The sequence below is a fragment of the Somniosus microcephalus genome, chromosome 1 (genome assembly GCF_052327205.1).
Source record: "Somniosus microcephalus isolate GS21.2 chromosome 1, FLI_Smic_1.0, whole genome shotgun sequence".
In the NCBI taxonomy this organism is placed as follows: domain Eukaryota; kingdom Metazoa; phylum Chordata; class Chondrichthyes; order Squaliformes; family Somniosidae; genus Somniosus; species Somniosus microcephalus.
In genome coordinates, this window is record NC_140987.1 from 212,268,492 (window position 1) to 212,291,066 (window position 22,575).

Consider the following 22,575-nt stretch of genomic DNA (forward strand, 5'->3'; position numbering starts at 1 on the left):
ACCTTAAGGGACAAGTTTGTGTGTGGGCTTCAAAGTGAAGGAACCCAGAAACGGCTTTTATCTGAAAAGGACCTTACGCTGAAAAAGGCTTTCAGCATTGCGGTATCATATGAAGCAGCAGCACGGGGCGCTGCAGAGATACAACAGAGACCGTAAGAATATGGCACAAACGAAATGTCATATGGAACAGAGAAGTGCAATCGCTGCGGCAGAACAACACACGACCAGAATGATTGGTTCGCAGACAGTGTGGAAAAGTAGGACACATAGCACGAGTCTGCAGGTCGGGAAAGAAAACCAGCAATAAGAAACCGACCAAAGGGAAGTACAAGAAGGTACATAAGATAACGGAGAATAGTTCAGACGAACAAAAGAGTGATAACGACTCTGAAAGCAGGGAACTGAGTTGTCTGAAACTACATAATGTGATCACAACGGAGGATCACCGAACCATTTGGGTCACACTCAAGATAGCAGGAGTCCAGGTAAAGATGGAATTGGACACAGGATCAGCTCTAACAGTCATAAGCCGACGGGACTACGAGCGGCTATTCTCACACATACCCTTGAGGGACACAAAAATTATTTTGAAGATGTACACGGGGCAAAGAGCCTACCCCAAAGGAAAAATAAGGGTGACCATTATATATAACGGTAAGGAAACACCAAAACTAGACCTGTATGTATTGCAAGATGGAGGACCACCATTACTGGGACGAGAATGGATCCCGAAAATGCAACTGGATTGGCATTCCATACAGGCACTGACTGTGGCTGACAGAAAGGATGACGACGTCGCACCTGGGCGACTGTCAAAGATCCTAACTGACGTGAAAGAAGTGTTCCAGCAAGGACTCGGAACACTAACAGGCATGACAGCGATGATTAAAATTGAAGAAAACGCAAGCCCAAAATTTTTTAAGGCCAGACCGGTACCTTATGCAATCCGCCCAGCCATCGAAGCAGAGCTGGAGAGTCTGGAACGTTCAGGTGTACTGTCCAAGGTAGACTGGAGCGAGTGGGCTACACCCATTGTCCCTGTGATGAAAAAGTCGTTGAGCAGCACGCCTGGGGTACCAAGGAAGGTTCGCATCTGTGGGGACTTGAAGGTAACAGTGAACCCGGTCCTTCACACCATATAATATCCACTTCTGCGGATTGAAGATATTTTCGCCTCGCTATCTGGAGGAAAACGCTTCACTAAGATTGATCTGGCCCAGGCGTATCTGCAAATGGAGGTAGAAGAAGCATCAAAAAAATACCTCACAATCAACACCCATAAAGGTCTCTACCAATACAACCGGCTGGTATTCGGGGTAGCATCAGCTCCGGCTATTTGGCAGAGGGCAATGGAACAAGTCCTGCAAGGGATCCCAGGGACCCAGTGTTAATAGGACGACATCCTGGTCACGGGCGAAAATGACAGTGATCACCTTGCCAACCTGGAGCAGGTGCTCACTAGATTGCAGGAATATGGGCTCCGAGCTAACCGCCCCAAATGCGAGTTTTTTAGAAAACAGATCTCGTATTGTGGCCACGTTATCGATAAAGAGGGGTTACATAAGTCCCCAGAGAAGATTGAGGCAGTAGTCAAGGCTCCAGCACCGGAAAATGTGTCACAACTGAGGTCATTCCTCGGGCTGGCAAACTACTACCATAAGTTCTTGCCAAATTTGTCTACAATACTACACCCACTGAACACCCTACTGCAAACTGGGGTGTCATGGAAGTGGAGTGACGAATGTAGACGAGCTTTCCAGAAGAGCAAAACACTAATCACATCGAAAGAGGTATTGGCCCATTACAACCCAGCGTTACCAATTCGGTTGGCTTGTGATGCGTCGCCCTACGGCATTGGAGCGGTGCTGTCGCACAAATTCTCGGACGGCTCAGAGAGGCCAATAGCCTTTGCATCACGATCACTAACCTCAGCCGAGCGTAACTACGCCCAGATTGACAGGGAGGCACTCAGCCTAGTGTGGGGAGTGAAAAAGTTCAATCACTATCTGCACGGGCAGAAATTCACCTTGCTGACTGATCACCAGCCTCTTGTCTCCATTTTTAATCCGAAGAAGGGCGTTCCGGTGATGACTGCACAACGACTACAAAGATGGTCACTTTTTCTAGGGGCGCACCACTATGAGATTGAATATAAGGGCACGAAACAGCATGGAAATGCTGATGGGCTATCACGCCTGCCACTGCCTACTGCGGAGGAGGCACCAGCAGTGGATCCTGTCGAAATATTCCATTCGACTATAGTTGAATACCTACCGGTAACTAACGCTTGTATCGAAAAGGAAACCCGAAATGACCCGACACTGTCTCGGGTATATGATTTGACGGTGAAGGGATGGCCAGCACATGGCAACTCACTGGTGCCAGCATTCTCGACAAGGAGAGAACAGCTGTCAGTGTGCCGGGGGACCTTGATGTGTGGATCCCGAGTGGTAATTCCACCCAAGTTAAGGGAGAGAGTGCTCAATGAGCTTCATGAGGGTCATCTGGGAGGGGTAAAAATGAAAAGCCTAGCCAGGGCTTATGTGTGGTGGCCGGGAATCGATAAACAAATCAAGGACCTGACCAAGAGCTGCTCAGGATGCCAGAAAGTCCAAAATGCACCACCACAGGTCCCTTTACACCCATGGGAGTGGCCCTCCATGGCAACGGGTGCATATTGATTTTGCTGGTCCATTCATGGACTCAATGTTTTTAATAGCCGTGGATGCGCACTCGAAATGGCCTGAGGTCATCAAAATGTCCTCCACCACCACGGAGAAAACTATTGCAGTCCTACGGACCATTTTTGCCAGGAATGGCTTGCCAGAACAGATTTGCTCCGACAACGGACCACAGTTTGTGTCCGAAGAGTTCTGGAGGTTCTTGAAAAAGAATGGGGTAAGGCATTACACATCCGCCCCGTATCATCCAGCCACAAATGGATTGGCTGAGAGGTTCGTACAAACCTTCCGCTGCAGCACAAGGTGGACAATTTCCTGTTCGCCTACCGGAATGCGACACATGCAGTCACCAACCAGGCCCCAGCCATGATGTTCTTTAGCCGAAGGTTAAGATCTCGCCTGGATTTGCTCAGACCAAACGTACGAAGAGATGTTGAGAGTAAGCAATTCCAGCACATCCATGAGAAGCCAACAAGGAGCTTCAATGTAGGGCAACCAGTCTTGGCCCACGCCTACCGAACAGAAAAATGGCAGCCAGGAACGATATGCACACGGCAGGGCCCACTAATGTACAACGTGGACGTTGGGGAGAGCATCGTGAGACGCCATGCTGACCAGATCCTAGAGTCACAGGAACAAGTCAACCCCATGCCTCACCCATACGTACCTGGTGATGAACCCGACGTACAGGTCGCATCTACCCCAGAAACAGTAGCATCGGAAGCTGATGAACCAACCGACGACAGGGGGCCAGAATCGCCTCCGCACCAAGAGCAAGACACTCGGGAAAGGCGCTATCCAGAAAGGATCAGGAAGCCTCCCCAAAGACTGAATTTATAAATAGACTATTTTTAGCTAATGTTGCATGTTAAAAGTGTTAATTGTAATTAGTTTGATATTTAATTGTTAAATGAGTGTTATGGTACTGTTAATCTAAAAGGGGAGGAATTGTAATGTATGTACCTTTAAGGGGGGAACTACTTTCTACAGCTCATGTATACTGTAGTACCGGCAGTGACCACACTTGTCTATAACGCTGAGTAGTAATCTGTTGTTTCAGTTGCAGTTTGAACCACGTTGAGTAAACACCTGTTGTACCGTTCTCTGCAGTCCCTTTCTTATTATTACACGGACGTAACACTTGAAACGTCACAGCATATAAGGTGACGGACCAAGTGCTGGAAAATGGGATTAGAATAGATAGGGCTTGATGGCCGGCACGGACACGATGGGCCAAAGGGCCTCTTTCTGTGCTGTATAACTCTGACTCTTTGAGGGAGTGAGGGGAGAGCTGTGATTGGATGGAAGGCAGGAGTGATTAAATGACAAAAGAGATAATGGTGCAAGGCAAAAGGGGGTAGTAATGGGATAAGTAAAGAAACAAAAGATGGGTCTAGAGGAGTTGTAAATGGCAACAGCCAAACCTTTACCAGCACCTGCTGTCTGGAAAAATGGGAGCAGTGGTTATGATCTGAAGTTTTTGAAATCGATGGAGTCCAAAAGGTTGTATAGGAACAGGAGTCCTAATTTCACTCCTGATTGACTTAACTCTAATTTTAAGATTCTGCCCCCTTGTTCTAGATTCTCCCACCAGAGGAAATAGTTTCTCTGTATCTACCCTATCGAATCCCTTTATCATTATGATGACAATCTCGATTAGATTACCCTTGAAACTTATAAACTCAAGGGAATACAAACTAAGTTTATGCAACCTATTCTCATAATTTAGCCATTTAAGCCCTAATATAATTCTAGTGAATCTGTGCTGTACCTCCTCCAAGCCAATATTCTCTTTCCTGAAATAACAACATAAAATGCTGGAAATGCTCAGCAGGCCAGGCAGCATCTGTGGAGAGAGAAACAAAGTTAACGTTTCAGGTCTGGGACCCTTCATCAGAACTGGAAACAGCTGGAGATGTAACAAATATTATGCAGGTGCAGAGATGGGGGTGGTGGGGTTTAGGAGGGGAGGAAGGAATTGAAAGAATATTCTGTGCTTATGTAAGAGGCAGGAAAGATAAAATGTTGCAAATGGGAATGGCAAAATCATACTGCATGAAAAATGGGGGCAGGGATTATTATCTGAAATTGTTGAACTCGATATTGAGTCCGAAAGGCTGTAAAGTGCCTAATTGAAAGATGAGGTGCTGTTCCTCGAGCTTACGTTGAGCTTCATTGGAACAATGTAATAGGCCGAGGACAGAGAGATCAGAGTGGGAGTGAAGCAGAGAATTAAAGTGACAGGCGACCGGAAGCTCAAGGTCACCCTTACGGACTGAACGGAGGTGTTCCGCAAAGCGGTCGCCCAATCTGCGTTTGGTCTCCCCAATGCAGAGGAGACCGCATCGTGAGCAGCGAATACAGTATACTAGATTGCAAGAAGTACAAGTAAATCGCTGTTTCACCTGGAAGGGGTGTTTGGGGCCCTGGACCAAACGCAGATTGGGCGACCGCTTTGTGGAACACCTCCATTCAGTCCGTAAGGGTGACCCTGAGCTTCCGGTCGCCTGTCACTTTAATTCTCCGCTTCACTCCCACTCAGACCTCACCGTCCGCGGCCTCTTGCATTGTTCCAATGAAGCTCAATGTAAGCTCGAGGAACAGCACCTCATCTTTTGATTAGGCACTTTACAGCCTTCCGGACTCAATATCGAGTTCAACAATTTCAGACAATAATCCCTGCCCCCATTTTTCATGCTGTATGATTTTGCCATTCCCATTTGCAACATTTTATCTTTCCTGCCTCTTACATAAGCACAGTATGTTCTTTCAATTCCTTCCTCCCCTCCTAAACCCCCCCCCCCACCCCGTCTCTGCACCTGCTTAATATTTGTTGCATCTCCAGCTTTTTCCAGTTCTGATGAAGGGTCCCAGACCTGAAACGTTAACTCTGTTTCTCTCTCCACGGATGCTGCCTGGCCTGCTGAGTATTTCCAGCATTTTCTGTTGTTATTTCAGATTTCCAGCATCCGCAGTATTTTGCTATTCTCTTTCCTGAGGTGTGCCCAAAACTGCTCAGTGCTCCAGTTGGGGTCTGACCAAGGTTCTGTACAACTGAAGCATCACTTCCTCACTTTAACTTCCAACCCACTTGTGATAAAGCCAACAATCTGTTAGCCTTTCTGATTACTTTCTGTATCTGTGCACTAGCTTTTAGTGATTTGTGTACATGGACACCTAAATCCCTCCTCCACAGCTCCTGGTCTGTCCCCATTAAGAAAGTATTCTGATTTATCTTTCTCAGATCCGAAGTGGATAACCTCACACTACCCCACATTGAACTCAATCTGCTAAAAATTTTCCCACTTGGATAGGTAAAAGTAGAACCAAGCAAGGGCAGTCCCACCAAGGTAGACAACTAAGGAGAGGCATTGGAGGAGGTTGGTGTGAATAGCCATATCATAGGAATTAGGTTGAGGATGGATAATACACCACGATCACAATCACAGAGAATGCTGTCTGTGACTTTGGTTAGGGCCATTTAGTGCTGTGGCAGGGATGGAAACCTGATTGGAGAAATTCAAACAAGGAGTTGAGAGAAAAATGGGCATGGATTTGGGTGGCAACAACATGTGCAAGGACTTTGGATGGGAAAGGGAGGTTGGAGATGGGACAGTAGTTTGCAAGGACAGAGACAAAATAATATAATTATTGCTTCTCAGAGGCCTTGTGATTACACTGCAATTAGTATATGAATACTTAACATGTTCATATTGTTACTTAATCCATTTATTTTAAATGGGTTAATACCTCCTTTTAAAAGAGTAGACAAAATAATTTCATATGCTAATATTGCACAGAGTAAATTAAATCTAGCTAAATAAACAGCAGGATTTTAAACTTCAAATCCCAGATTTCCCTCACAAAACTGCTTCTCCGCAATGAGCAGATTAGAGATCTCTGGGTTGGGGCCTTTGCAGATTGTCTTCTTTGACAGGCTCACAACTGGGGAGTGGAGACCTGGCTGGTTCAGTCAAACTGCCTCTGTAAGCCATTGAGCAGGAAGGGTGAATTGGCCAAGAATTGCTGCAATGGCAGATTTGGCGGCGAACGATGTTAATTGGATTTTTATGCTCACCATTAACATTCTATAAGAAGTTGTTTGAGTAATTTAGCACTAATGTTAAAACAATTTTAAACTACTTTTCAATTGTCTACCTCAATACAGTGTTACTGCTGCTCAGTTCAGAGGCACATTCATGGTAGAATGTTCACTTGCCACTGTTAAGGTCCTGTGACTTATACTTTTTTGCTCTATTTATAAAAATATGCTTCTTAATTCTTCCTGATGAAAATGCAGTTTTGTGTTTGCATCTGTGTTAATTTGTTGACTGCTATTGTTTAAACTGTTGCACTAAGTAAAAGTTTCCTTGTTTCACTTTCACTCTTGCCTGATGTTTGTGCCACATGGGGAATCATTCCCCAGACACATTCCGGACTTCTTGGTCCAGCCTCAATTCCGCTGGTGGGAGTCCTGGCAGGAGGGGGGTTGTGGAAGGGCTCTGGTGATATCGTCGTCCAAATACCTGAACCACCAGCTGCTGTGTAGCAGCCCTGCCCGCTGCTGCTGTGCCTTCTTGGTTGGTGGGGGGGGGGGGGAGGTGGAAACATCCACGTCGGAATCCTCTGGATCCACTGGCATCTTGTCTGCCAGGTTAAGGGTCAGCCCTTCCTGCAGGGCAAAATCTTGCAGTCTGCAGCAGACCCCCACAATCTTCAGCCCTCTGCTAGGCGAATACTGTAAAACACCCCTTGACTTGTCCAGGCAGCGGAAGCTGATTTGAGCACCCTGATTTGTCCTCCAAAACTTACCGCGTGGACACGTGTGCACGGTTGTACCTTTTTCTGTGCTGCGTTGTTGGTGGTGCAGAAAGGGTGACATCAGCCACGGCTTCAGTAAGTACACATTGTCCCCCAACATCCATCCTCCATCTTGCCCCTCTCTCCTGAACAAGTCATGGATGTTGGCGTGATGAAGAACAAAGGCATCATCAGCACTTCCCCGATGCTCTGCATTCACATGCAGGATGTGCATCACAGACTATCATAGCATTCAAGGAAAGGTAACTGTTCCTATTTATAAATATGGCAGATTCATCATGTGATGCCTGCAGCGGCACGCGAGTCCCGTCGATGACCCCCGACATTCTGGGGAAGCCAGCAATCCTATGGAAGCCGATGGACCTCTCCATTTATTCCACAGGGGACAGGTTATACTTGATGAAGTCGGATGCTCAGTGGAATAGGGCATCCGTGACCTGTTGAATGCAGGCTCTTGTGCCGCCTTATGTAATGTTGCACATAACTTGCCTGAAAGGAACCACATGCGTAGAAATTGAGGTCTATCATCAACTTCATGGCCACTGACGACCCTGTGGAAGGTAGACCATGGCTTCTGGTCCTCCTTTTAACAACTCAGAGGTGGCTTCTTTGCTGAAATGCAGTCTATGCACACACAACTCCTCCAACATTGTCTCGAAGGACATTCTCTCCCTGTAGACTCTCTGGGTGGGGGGGTGGGGGTGGGGGGGGGGGAAATGTAGTAGTTACATCTGGTCAACCTCCAGTCATGGTACCTCACTCAACAGGCTTGCTATTTCTGCTCCTCTTCCAGGTCATCCATCATGGTCGGGAACAGTCGAACACCCAGTGGGTATGCCATTGCACTGCTTTCACTCTCTTCTGTATATTGAAACAGCTTTGCATCCTGAAAATTATTGTGTTCCAACATTAACTGGAATGTAGATGGCAAGGGCACAGAATGTACTCTGGGTAGGGGACTTCAATGTCCATCACCAAGAGTGGCTCGGTAGCACCACTACTGACCAAGCTGGCTGAGTCCTGAAGGACATAACTGCCAGTCTGGGCCTGCGACAGGTGGTGAGAGAACCAACACGAGGGAAAAACCTACTTGACCTCGTCCACGCCAATCTACCTGTCGCAGATGCATCTGTCCATGACAGCATTGGTAGCAGTGACCACCGCACAGTCATTGTGGAGACGAAGTCCCGTCTTCACACTGAGGACACCCTCCTTCATGTTCTGTGGCACTACCACCGTGCTAAATGGGATAGATTCAGAACAGATCTAGCAGCTGAAAACTGAGCATCCATGAGGCGCTGTGGGCCATCAGCAGCAGCAGAATTGTATTCCACCACAATCTGTAACCTCATGGCCCGGCATATCCCTCACTCTACCATTACCACCAAGCCAGGGGACCAACCCTGGTTCAATAAGCAGTGTAGGGGAGCAGCACCAGGCGTACCTAAAAATGAGGTGCCAACCTGGGGAAGCTGCAACACAGGACTACATGCATACTAAAAAGCGGAAGCAGCATGCTATAGACAGAGCTAAGCGATCCCACAATCAACGGATCAGATCAAAGCTCTGCAGTCTTGCCACATCCAGCCATGAACAGTGGTGGACCATTAAACAACTAACGGGAGGAGGAGGCTCCATGAATAGCCCCGTCCTCAATGATGGTGGAGCCCAGCACGTGAGTGCAAAAGACAAGGCTGAAGCATTTGCAACCATCTTCAGCCAGAAGTGCCAAGTGGATGATCCATATTGGCCTCCTCCCGAGGTCGCCACCATCACAGAAGCCAGTCTTCAGTCAATTCGATTCACTCCACGTGATATCAAGTAACAGCTGAACGCACTGGATACAGCAAAGGCTATGGGCTCAGGCAACATCCCGGCTATCATGCTGAAGACTTGTGCTGCAGAGCTAGCCGCGCCTCTGGCGTTCCTCAGGGCAGTGTCCTAGGCTCAACCATCTTTAGCTGCTTCATCAATGACCTTCCCTCCAACATAAAGTCAGAAATGGGGATGTTCGCTGATGACTGCACAGTGTTCAGCGCCATTCACAACTTCTCAGATAATGAAGCAGTCCATGCCCGCATGCAACAAGACCTGGACGACGTTCAGGCTTGGGCTGACAAGTGGCAGGTAACATTCATGCCACAGAAGTGCCAGGCAATGACTACCTCCAACAAGCGAGAGTCTAACCACCTCCCCTTGACATTCAACGGCATTACCATTGCCAAATCCCCCACCATCAACATCCTGGGGGTTACCAGAAACTTAACTGGACCAGCCACACACAAACTGTGGCAACAAGAGCCAGTCAGAGGCTAGATATTCTGCGGCGAGTGTCTCACGTCCTGACTCCCCAAAGCCTTTCCGCCATCTACAAGGCACAAGTAAGGAGTGTGTGGAATACACTCCACTTGCCTGGATGAGTGCAACTGCAACAACACTCAAGAAGTTCGACACCATCCAGGACAAAGCAGCCCGTTTGATTGGCACCCCATCCACCACCTTAAACATTCACTCCCTCCACCACCGGCGTACTATGGCTGCAGTGTGTACCATCTACAAGATGCACTGCAGCAACTCGCCAAGGCTCTTTGGCAGCACCGCCCAAACCCGCGACCTCTTCCACCTAGAAGGACAAGGGCAGCAGGCGCATGGGAACACCACCACCTCCAAGTTCCCCTCCAATTCACACACCATCCTGACTTAGAAGTATATTGCCGATCCTTCATTTTGGTGGGTCAAAATCCTGGAACTCCCTACCCAACAGCACTGTGGGAGTACCATCACCACACGGACTGCAGCGGTTCAAGGTGGCAGCTCACCACCACCTTCTCAAGGGCAACTAGGGATGGGCAATAAATGCTGGCCTTGCCAGCGACGCCTGGATCCTATAAGCGAATAAAAAAAAGATTGGCACTGTAAGACTGCCAAGACAGAAACCCTCCAAGAACAATTCACTACCTGCTGCAGTGAGACTCCACAGCTTCACTGCTCCCTTTATGGGCCACCAAGGTTGAGTGTCATGTGAGAACCATAAATCACGTCATAACTAGGATGGTCTACAACATTAATTACCAACCCGAAATGGCGGTGTATGCAATAATTAATAATAATGTCGTAAATCCAGCAATTTTACGATTGCTATTAAGTTCAATGGGAAGCCTTACAGCGACAACAAACGGCGGATTGGCGCAAATTGTGGAGGATTGGAACTCGAGACATGCCTCTTTTACTCCACAAATTGCTGGATATTTTTACAAATTAACAATGGTGTGCGATGTTAATGCATCATTCTAAGGGCGTGACTTCCCAGCAATTTCTGTCCCAATATGTGGCCACCACCGGCAGGATCACGTTTCAGGCGTGGCTTCAGAGAGTCACTGTGCACTCTGACCCAGGAAAGGGAGCGAGTTGGAGCAATGAAAAAATTGGTAGAATAAATGTCTGCAGCTTATTGGACCTTAAGAGTGTGTGATTTGGCATTAATTTGACTGGCCAGTTTGCCAAATTTTTTTTTGCTCAATACATCTCTTAAATAAAACCCAACCTCCATTTGCCACAATGACTTAACTGTGAGGGGTTACATCCTTCCCTGAGTTCTCCTCCCTAAGGTTGGCTGTGTAATTTCATGCCAGTTTAGCAGTGACAGTGTTAAGTTGCTCCTTTCTCCTCAGTACTCGGTCACCAGGAGCCGCTAGTGAGATAAGCTGTGGTGCTGACTGCAGGCAGAGGTTCTCTGTGGAGTGGGAGTTATCTCTCAGGCGTGAGTGACACTGAGATTGACGGGCTTGCTTTGTAAGTCCCCTCATATTCGCTTTAAGTTGCATTTTTTTTAGCTGTTAATTTTCTCGGTCAGAACGAAGTGCAGCAGAAAGCTGTTGTATGGCGATTGGGTTTAATTCTTTTCTTTGGGCCTAGATACCTACTTGAGTTCTGCAACTTGCTTTAAGTAATGTTTATATAACACTTTTTTTACTAAGAGTTTACGTTTTAGGAATGCGTTGATAATGTCACTGCGTGTTGTGAAAAAATAAAAGAAACAGGACCGACAGAGTTTGCTTGTTGTTGCTGGGCTGTTGAAAGTTCTCCTGCTCAATCTGAATACGAAGGTCGGCGCCCCTTCCAGTCCACCCAGGGAGCCGCGGCTTCCCCCAGTCTATTCTTTGACGGGTTTACTTAAATTTAAGAAAACCTGTTGTGATGAAATATATTCCATTCATCACTGCCTGTTTTCTGTGTCTTTTCCCTTCCCCCAGTCCTCATGTATTATGCATTGGAATGTGCTGGAACTGGTTGTGTGCAGGGCTCCGCCCATACCTGGCTCCTTTGTAATCTAACTTCAGTCCGGCATCAGCCTCCTGAAGGTAGACATCTCTCTATTTTACGTGTTATGTTCTGAGTTAATAAAAGCCTTACTTTTGTTCTGCTAACTTCGAGTCTCGGAATAATTGAGGCACATCAATTTTATTAACTCAATTTTCAACACTATGGATCAACTCCTGAAACCCGAACGTTTGGATTTGGATCAACATGCTCCGGACGCATCAGCACGCTTCGGACACTGGTTTGACTGTATGGAATTCTTCCTGGACAATTCCGCAGCCGTCAAAGACGCTACGGACACTGCGAAGATGAGACTCGGAATGCTACGGAATTGGGTAAGCCACCGGGTTTACCCCCTCATCCAAGACGCCGATACGTACCTGGCCGCCTGCAACACCTTAAAGGCGCATTACCAGCAGCCTACGAATGAGGTGTATGCTAGGCATCTACTCGCTACTCGCGCACAGCGACCTGGGGAATCGGTGGAGGAGTTCCTAAGCATCCTGAAAAAGCTTGGCAAGGACTGTAAGTGCCGAGATGTAAAAGCCGCAGTGTACACCGACGAGCTTGTTCGCGATGCCTTTATCACAGGCCTCAGCTCCACTCACATCCGGCAAAGACTGCTGGAAAAAACGGGGTTGGACCTGAAACAGGCTGCGGACACCGCGCGGTCCCTGGAGATGGCCCAGAGAAACTCGGACGCCTACTCTTCAGCCCGCGCCGCCCACGCCGCCACGTGTGCGCCGAGGGCGCCGCCATCTTGGAAGGCATCTTCCCCGCCCGGCAGCCCGACACCGGCGGGGCCCAGCTCTCCCCCCAGAAGCCCTACGACAGCCGCGACGCGTCAAGGACCCAACTGCTACTTCTGCGGGCAGCCAAAGCACACCAGAAACCTGTGCCCGGCGAAAGGCACCACCTGCTTTAAGTGCGGTAAGAAGGGGCACTTCGGGAAGGTGTGCAGAGGGAACCCCGCCGGAAAACCAACCGCCGGAAAACCCGCCACCGCCGCGTGTGCGCCGTGGGAGCGGCCACCTTGGACGCCATCTTGCCCGACCTCGTGGGGTCCGCCATCTTATGAGCAGACAGCGTGGACGCCATCTTGTCTCGATCAGGGCCCTACAGTGGCATCGGTCACAGTGGACCAGACCAGGCCGCATCCGCTATCCAAATCAATGGTGGACATCGAGGTAAACGGGTGCCGGGTTAAATGCTTAATTGACAGTGGAAGCACGGAGAGTTTTATCCACCCTGAACTGGCACAACAACTCTCCCTAAAGGTGGTCCCTGCTCAGGGTACCATCTCTATGGCCGATAAAACCCAGACATCGACCATTCTGGGTTACTGCACGGTACAATTGTGCGTTAACGGAACTGTGTATGATAATTTTAAAGTATTAATCATGAAGAATCTATGTGCGAGCGTGATCTTGGGTTTGGATTTCCAGTGCAACCACCAAAGCATCACGCTCAAGTACGGTGGGTCCCAGCCGCCCCTCACAGTGTGCGGTCTGGCTACCCTGAAGGTAAAGCCGCCTTCGCTATTCGCGAACCTTACCCCTAACTGCCGGCCAATAGCGACCAAAAGCAGGAGGTACAGCTGGGAGGACAGGCGGTTTATCGCGACCGAGGTAGACAGGCTCCTGAAAGAGCGCATTATTGAACACAGCAACAGCCCGTGGCGCGCCCAAGTGGTAGTGGTAAGGGGTAGCGAGAAGAAACGGATGGTGATCGACTATAGTCAAACGATCAACAGGTACACCCTACTAGACGCCTACCCGCTACCCCGCATATCAGAAATGGTGAACCAAATCGCCCAATACCGGGTGTTCTCCACCATCGACCTCAAGTCAGCGTACCACCAGCTCCCTATCAGACCAGAGGACCGCCCGTACACCGCCTTCGAGGCGAACGGACGCCTCTACCAATTCCTCAGAGTCCCCTTTGGGGTGACGAACGGGGTCTCGGTCTTTCAGAGGGAGATGGATCGCATGGTCGATGACCACCACTTGCAGGCAACCTTCCCCTACCTCGACAACGTCACCATCTGCGGTCACAACCAGCAGGATCACGACTCGAACCTCGAGAGGTTCCTGAAAACCGCACAAAAACTCAACCTCACCTATAACGAGGACAAGTGCGTTTTCAACACCACGCGCCTCTGCATACTGGGCAGCGTGGTGGAGAATGGGGAAATCGGACCAGACCCCGACCGATTGCGCCCCCTACGGGAGCTGCCCCTGCCCAACACTCCCAAAGCCCTGAAAAGGTGCCTGGGGTTATTTTCTTACTATTCCCAATGGGTCCCCAACTACTCCGACAAAGCCCGCCCCCTCTTGAAAGCATCCTCTTTTCCGCTCTCTGCTGAGGCCCACGCCGCCTTCAAAAGCATTAAGCAGGATATTGAGCGGGCCACGCTACAGGCAGTGGACGAGAACACTCCATTTCAAGTGGAAAGTGATGCGTCCGACTTCGCCTTGGCGGCCACCCTCAACCAGGCGGGGCGGCCCGTAGCTTTCTTCTCGAGGACCCTCCAAGGCCCCGAGATCAGACACTCCTCCGTGGAAAAGGAGGCCCAAGCCATCGTGGAGGCAGTGCGCCACTGGCGCCACTACCTAGCCGGCAAACGCTTCACCCTACTTACCGACCAGCGATCGGTAGCGTTTATGTTCAACAATAAACAGAGGGGGAAGATTAAAAATGATAAGATTCTTAGGTGGCGGATCGAGCTCTCCACTTTCGAGTACGACATCATTTACCGGCCAGGGGCCCTTAACGAATCCCCTGATGCCCTCTCACGAGGGATGTGTGCCAGCGCCACCGAGGATCGGCTACAGACCCTCCACAACGACCTCTGCCACCCAGGGGTCACGCGGCTGTTCCACTTCATAAAGTCCCGTAACTTACCCTACTCGATTGAGGAAGTTCGGTCTCTGACCAGGAACTGCCGCACTTGCGCTGAGTGCAAGCCTCGGTTCTACCGCCCAGATAGAGCCCACTTAATCAAAGCTACACGGCCCTTCGAGCGGCTCAGCTTAGATTTCAAGGGCCCCCTCCCGTCCGTCGACCGCAATGTTTACTTCCTGAACATTGTGGACGAATACTCCCGTTTCCCATTCGCCTTCCCCTGCCCAGACATGACCAGCGCCACGGTCATTAAATGCCTCAACAGCCTGTTCTGCCTGTTCGGTATGCCGAGCTATATCCACACGGATAGGGGGGCGTCCTTCATGAGTGAAGAGCTACGCCAGTACATGCTGTCCAAGGGGATCGCCACGAGCCGTACCACCAGCTACAACCCCCGGGGTAACGGCCAGGTGGAGCGAGAGAACGGGACAGTGTGGAAAGCAGTCACTCTAGCTCTAAGGACCAAGGGCCTCCCTATCTCCCGCTGGCAGGAAGTCCTCTCGGATGTGCTCCATTCGATACGGTCGCTATTGTGTACGGCCACTAATACCACGCCTCATGAACGAATGTTTGTCTTTCCCCGGAAATCCACCTCGGGCGTATCCATGCCGTCATGGCTCTCCACCCCAGGTCCGGTACTCGTGCGAAGGCATGTGAGGGGCCACAAGACGGACCCTCTCGTGGAGCCAGTACACCTACTCCACGCCAACCCCCAATACGCATATGTCCGGCACGCCGACGGAAGGGAGGACACTGTGTCCATAAAAGACGTCGCCCCAGCCGGCATCAACAACAACCACGGCAATAGCAGCGACGACGATCACAGCAACCCTTACCCACCCACTATTCTTTCATCACCCCCGGAAGAACATCGACCAACGGCACCCCCACCAACTACCCCTTCAACAACCCCGGCGGCACCCCCGGCAGAGACCCAGGAGGCTACCGGGGACACCCAGCCGACACCCGCGGCACCACAACAGCCACGTCGGTCGCAGAGGACTATCAAACCCCCGAACAGACTAAATCTATAGAAGGGGTGAATGTGATGAAATATATTCCATTCATCACTGCCTGTTTTCTGTGTCTTTTCCCTTCCCCCAGTCCTCATGTATTATGCATTGGAATGTGCTGGAACTGGTTGTGTGCAGGGCTCCGCCCATACCTGGCTCCTTTGTAATCTAACTTCAGTCCGGCATCAGCCTCCTGAAGGTAGACATCTCTCTATTTTACGTGTTATGTTCTGAGTTAATAAAAGCCTTACTTTTGTTCTGCTAACTTCGAGTCTCGGAATAATTGAGGCACATCACCTGTCAGTGCCGTGGATTAGTCTCACTCCGTCAGCGGTTCTAGTTGGAAGAAGTCGAGCGGCCCGGGAGGGATATTTTCACAGTAAAGTCTCTCTCTGCTGAGATGGGACATGGTCTGTAGTGAGTTGCGACAGTGGTTTTCAGACTCTTGGGTTTGGGGAAAGTGATTTGGTACCGCCCAGATCTGTTCAAAAACCATCATGTCTCTGGACAAAATTGCAGTATTGGGTAAGTGACGCTGCACTTGGTAATTGTACAAATGTGTTGTGTTTGAAAAGAAATAAAGACTTGCATTTATATAATTATATAGATCGCTCCCTCCGAGACACCCTAGTCCACTCCTCTATCACCCCGAGCACCCCTTCCCCTTTGCCTGGCACCTTCCTGTGCAAGCGCAGGAGATGTAACACCTGCCCCGATACCTTCCCCCCCCCCCCCCCCTTCCCACTGTCCAGGGCCCCAAACACCCCTTCCAGGTGAAACAGCGATTTACTTGTACTTCTTGCAATCTAGTATACTGTATTCGCTGCTCACGATGTGGTCTCCTCTAAATTGGGGAGACCAAACGCAGATTGGGTGACCGCTTTGCAGAACACCTCCGTTCAGTCCGTAAGGGTGACCCCGAGCTTCCGGTCGCCTGTCATTTTAATTCACCGCTCCATTCCCACTCGGACCTCACCGTCCGCGGCCTCGTGCATTGTTCCACGGAAGCTCAACGTAAACTCGAGGAACAGCACCTCCTCTTCCGATTAGGCACTTTGCAGCCTTCCGGACTCAATATCGAGTTCAACAATTTCAGATCATAACCTCGGCCCCTATTACATTTTTACTTACAGTTTTTATCCACACCTTTGTTTTGGTTTTTCCCTCCCCCCCTCCTCCTCTCCCTTTCCTTTTTTTTCTCTCTCCCACATGGCAGCTGTCTCTCATTCTGCCAGAACATTTCACACCTAATCTGAGCCGTCTTTTGTCTCTCCACTAGTCCTATTACCATCTCGTCTGGTTTTGAATACCTCTTAATGTCTCTTCACTTCGTTTGTTCCCTCCCAGCCCTGTCTTTCGATCTATTTCATTTCCTTTCCAGTTTTGAAAAAGGGTTAGACCCGAAACGTCGACTCTAATTTCTCTCCACGGATGTTGCCTGGCCTGCTGAGTTTTTCCAGCAGTTTCTGTTGTTATTTCGGATTTCCAGCATCTGTAGTATTTTGCTATTGTGTATTTATATAGTGCCTTTCACGACCACCAGATGTCCCAAAGTGCTTTACTGCCAATTAAGTACTTTTTCAAGTGCAGTCAATGTTGTAATGTAGGAACCGCAGCAGCCAATTTGTGCACAGCAAGCTCCCACAAACAACAATGTAATAATGACCATATAATCTGTTTTATTGATGTTGATTGAGGGATAAATATTGGCCAGGGCACCGGGGATAACTCCCCTGCACTTTTACAGATCTTTCACATCCACCTGAATGGGCAGACGAGGCCTCGGTTTAACATCCTGTCCAAAAGATGGCCCCTCCGCCAGTGCAGCACTCCCTCAGTACTGCACTGAAGTGTCAGCCTAGACTTTTGTGCTCAAGTCTCTGGAGTGGGACTTGAACCCACAACCTTCTGACCCAGAGGCGAGGGTGCTACCACTGAGCCATGGCTGACGTTTGCACCAAATCACCTGCCCTAATCCTAAACTGTAAGAATGGAACTGTTTTTGAATGTCACCTCAAGCCTTAGATATACTGGAATGCACATCACAGTTTCCTAGTCTGTATAATACATACAAATTTAATATTATTTATCATTTCTGGTGTTTTTTTGTTTTGGTGGTAGAGGTGTTGACACCCAGCCCAACCTCGCCGCCACCACCTCTCTCCGTCCCTCCACTGCCTCTGTGTTGTCAGACTGCTTGTTCGGATGAGCCGAAATTTCCTCCAATGAAACACTGGGAGGACAGATGCCATTGGCCCAGAATTTGCTTTGAAAATAACAGCAAGTTTAATGTGCACACTGTTACTGGTGTGTAAATAACCCAGCAATTTGTGGCGAGGAAGACATACCCCATGTATTGCGAATTGCTGCAAAGTGCTGGACGATTTGCACTGCTCTGCTATTAGCTTTGTGAAAACGGGAGCTCGCTGTAAAACTCCCCGTGAGTTTCAAAAAATTGTTGCATTTGCACTGTTAAAACTAATTAAACTTGCTGCAGAAAGTTAGGGCTGGCACATAATGTTGTAAGGAGCCTTTTAATGATGAGATTTATTTTCCTGCAAAGCCACTCAACCTCTCTGGCCAAGAAAGGGAACAGTTGAAACTGTGGAGTCTCATTCTTGCAGGTAGTAAATTATTCTTGGAGGTTTAAATATTTTTTTTCTTGCTTTTCCTTTTGTGTCTCTTTTTTTCTTCTCTCTCTCTCTCTCTCTCTCTCTCTCTCTCTCATCCAATCTTTCTTTCCCTCTTTATTTCTCCTTCTGTACCTAATTTGACTAGTTCACCCTATTTACTTCTCCACCGTCCCTCTGGTTCTTTAAATCTCATTGGTTAAGGAGATAGACTGTTGGTCTCGTTGTTCACCATGTGGCCTCACCACGACGTTATCAGCTTGCACTTCCAGTAATTTGTGGTGCAAACAACTTTCAAGCTGAAGGATGAGGAAAAAAATCTAACAAACAGGGCATGCCACAAGATGCCCCACTCCACCAAATTCTGGGCCACTGTCTTTACCCCCTGACACAAACTCCATTCCCTAGCCACCGATTCTATCCCGCTCCCTGGCCAGTGTCTCAGACTTAACTGGACTATTTGCAACCTCGGCGTCCTATTTGACCCTGAGCTGAGCTTCTGACCCCATATCCTTTTCATCACCAAGACCACCTACTTTCACCTCTGTAATATCGCCCTGCCTTGGCCCATCTGCTGCTAAAACCCTCATCCAAGTTTTTTGTTACCTCCAGACTTGAATGTTCTCCTGGCCGGCCTCCCATCTTCCAATCTCCATAAACTTGAGCTCATCAAAAACTCTTTGGCTGTACCCTAACTCGCTGTACCCTAACTCGCTGTAGCTACTGTTCATCCATCACCCCTGTGCTTGCTGACCTACATTGGACCCCGGTCCACCAACGTCTCAATATTAAAATTCTCATCATGTTCCATGGCCTAGCCCCTCCATATCCCTGGAATGTCCTCCAGCCCTACAACCCACTGAGAACTCTGCGTTCTTCCAACTCTGGCCTCTTGCGCATCTCCCACTTCCTTCACCCCACCATTGGGCTGTGCCTTCAGCCGTCTCGCTCTGGAATTCCCACCCTAAACCTCTCGGCTACTGAACCTCTCTCTCCTCCTTTAGGATGCTTCTTAAAACCTAATGTCTCCTTTTGGCTTGGTGTCAATTTTTGTCTGATTACGCTTTGTGAAGTGCCATGGGACGTTTTACTGTGTTAAAGGCACTATATAAATGCAAGTTGTATATTAATAGTGAGTCAGCCAGGTTCTGCACGACCTAGATACAAATGTTATTGCACCACGTGATTAGTACAGCAGTGATATGTGGATTTTATTTCACTGCATATTTCAAGAGAATATTGCATGGAATGGTTACAGCATAGAAGGAGTCCTTGTGGTCTTTTCTCATCTTGATATGTAAACATAAAACATGTTCTTTAAGAAAGATAGTGCAGGCGCACTTCAGCTAGCAGAATGTACCCATTGAGAAATCATTAGATAGGATATTTATGCTACGTCTTGATCTGACCACATGGCTTAGAATATGTCTGAAAATACACAAATGAGGGAGCTATGGGGACTATTTTCAACTATCTACATTAAAGCTCTTTGGAGTAAATCTCACACCACTATCCGCTCCAGTGAGCTTTTACTCGGCATTAGTGGCAAGTTAAGTTATTTAATCAGATATTAATTGAAATAATTCTAATTTAGTGTTGGGAATTGAGACACTTGACCTAGGGAAATCATGTGCCTTCGTTATACTTGTGGTAGCAAAAGATCCTGGTGGACACAACTAAACACGCCACGGACACTATTAAACCCAGATGACCATGCTTCTCCAAAAATGAAACTTTTCACACCAATTATTATATATTATGGCCTACAGTAACAGCAGGCAGCTATCTGATATACAGCCATTGATGGGTCACCATTGTGGGGAAACAAGTGTACAATTTTTAAGCATGTACTTGCAATGTTGCATATCCAACAGGATACCAGAGGGAGTAGTAAAGACTGATTCCTAATAACGCTTCAAGAAGGCATGAGACGAACATCTGGAAAACAAGTTGATGGAAGGCAAAGGTTAATTATTTCTAGATCATTAGTGGGTCTAGGGTCTTCTGGGCTTGCCTGATCACCTGTTGGAGTAAGAAAGGAATTTTTGACAGAAGACTCTTGAATTAGCTATAAGTCTCTCTCTCTTGTCTCTCCCAGTAGATGATGGGGGGGGGGGGGGGGGGAAGGACTGGTTAGTGCACAGGGATGAAATTAGCCGAAGGATGGGGGCGAGCACATATGGCCCTCATAGCCTTTCCTCATCTTGATATGTAAACATAAAACAGTTTATTTTAAGAAAGATAGCACCCTCAAAGTGCCTTCTACAACTAAATGCTGGGAAATTGGCTAACATTCATTTGGCCCTGCGTGAAGTATATTAGAAAGAAGCCAGTCAAGCTAATACAGTTAATTGTCTTTCCAAGCACATGCATCTGACAGAAATCACTCAAGTGCTAGAAACAATTACCATGCATCACCAAGCTATTAACCAATGCCATAATATAATCAGGATTGCCTTCGCATAGAGAGCACTGACCATACGCAACAGGGAATGCCTGTATTCATTATTCAAGTAAAACACCTCAATTTCAGAATGTGACTTCTCAAAGGAGAGACTGTGGGGTAGTTTTTATGAATTAGTGTGTGTGATAGGAGTTTTATATCTGACTCCTAGTGTCTGATATGTGCTTCTGTCAAGCAAAGCTCAGCACTGGTAGTGCTAATTTGTAAGATCTTTTCCTGTATTTCAAAGGGTTTAATGAGTTTAAAGATTGCTTTTGATACATAATTTGTTGCAGCTTTGATTTCATTGGAGCAAGCTTTGTGGGTAAGGTGTCCACGTAATTCTGAAAAGAAAAAACTGTTGCTAGTACAGATCGGATACTATTTTTCACAGAAGCATTTGTGTATCTGTTGCTCGAGAGATTTGCAAAGAAAAGCCATTCAAAAGCACTCAACTGACTGATTTGTCTGTTTAACCCTTTTGTGAACTAATTCAAAGCTCTTGTATTATTTGAACTGAGCTTAACAACTGGCTGTTATTGCTTGCTGCTTTAAGAAATATTGGGCCAGAATTTACGGTAGGTATGAACGCCGTCATAGTGCCTGTGAAATGGACCGCAAGTTCAGGATTCAAACGCATGCGCTCAATCCCAAACATATGATCTGTCATGTTACGACTTGACAGGTGATCCGCACTGATGAGGAAATCCTCATTGCTGGCTCAGAGTTGGGCTAATTGCCCACCAACTGCCCAACAATTATGTACGAAAATTTTATGGCTGATGCAAACAGGCACAGGGCCTATTTGCATCAGCGTAAGGGAATACTTCAAAAGATCCAAAGCATTATTACAATAGCAAAATACTGCGGATGCTGGAAACCTGAAATAACAACAGATCTTCCCTCAGTGGCCGCCAACCTCATAGTCCTTCAACCCCGCACAGCCTGCTTCTACCTCCTTCCCAAGATCCACAAACAGGACTGCCCTGGTAGACCCATCGTTTCAGCCTGTTCTTGCCCCACGGAACTTATCTCTTCCTATCTCGACTCTTTTTTTTCTCCCCTTGTCCAGTCTCTTCCCACCTACATTCACGACTCTTCCAACGCCCTCCGCCACTTTAACAGTTTCCAGTTTCCTGGCCCCAACTGTCTCCTTTTCACTATGGACGTCCAAGGACGTCCAATCCCTCTACACCTCCATCCCCCACCAGGACGGCCTGAGGGCGCTCCGCTTCTTCCTTGAACAGAGGCCCAACCAGTCCCCATCCACCACCACCCTCCTCCGCCTGGCTGAACTTGTTCTCACATTGAACAGCGTCTCCTCTGACTCCACTCACTTCCTCCAAATTAAAGATGTTGCTATGGGAACCCGCATGAGCCCTAGCTATGCCTGCCTTTTCATGGGATATGTGGAACATTCTTTGTTCCAGTCCTACTCGGGCCCCCTCTGTAGTGTATGTACCTTGAAGAAGGAACTATATTCTGCAGCCCCTGTATAGTGCAGTACCAGTAGTGACCACCCCTGTATATAAGCCTGTGTGGTAACTTTGTATAGTAGTTCCAGTTTTGTCTCCATTCAGTAAACACCTGTTATAACCAACTTCTGCAGTCCGTGTCTCAATTACACACGGACGTTACATTGGCGACGAACAGATCCGAACTTACCTACAGTTCTGCACCACCTCACGGGGATCCATCCCTGAAGCGAAGTTGTTAGAGGTCGAGGCCAGAAGGAAGAAATCCAAAAATTAAAAAATTAAAAA

At 48.2% G+C, this 22,575-nt stretch overlaps 1 protein-coding gene across 2 annotated transcripts in view; it reads left to right on the plus strand.

Moving 5' to 3' along the window:
- The window catches only part of LOC147124569 (xanthine dehydrogenase-like), a 268,524-nt gene that overhangs the window by 43,439 nt on the left and 202,510 nt on the right, over positions 1–22,575 (plus strand). Inside the window, exon 1 of one of the 2 annotated variants that reach the window (XM_085989530.1) lies at positions 11,205–11,294. The exons of the other annotated variant lie outside the window; for it this stretch is intronic. The gene's annotated coding sequence lies outside the window, so the exon portion shown is untranslated. Of the gene's footprint in view, positions 1–11,204; positions 11,295–22,575 lie in introns of those variants that run through there. 2 annotated transcript variants of the gene reach the window in all.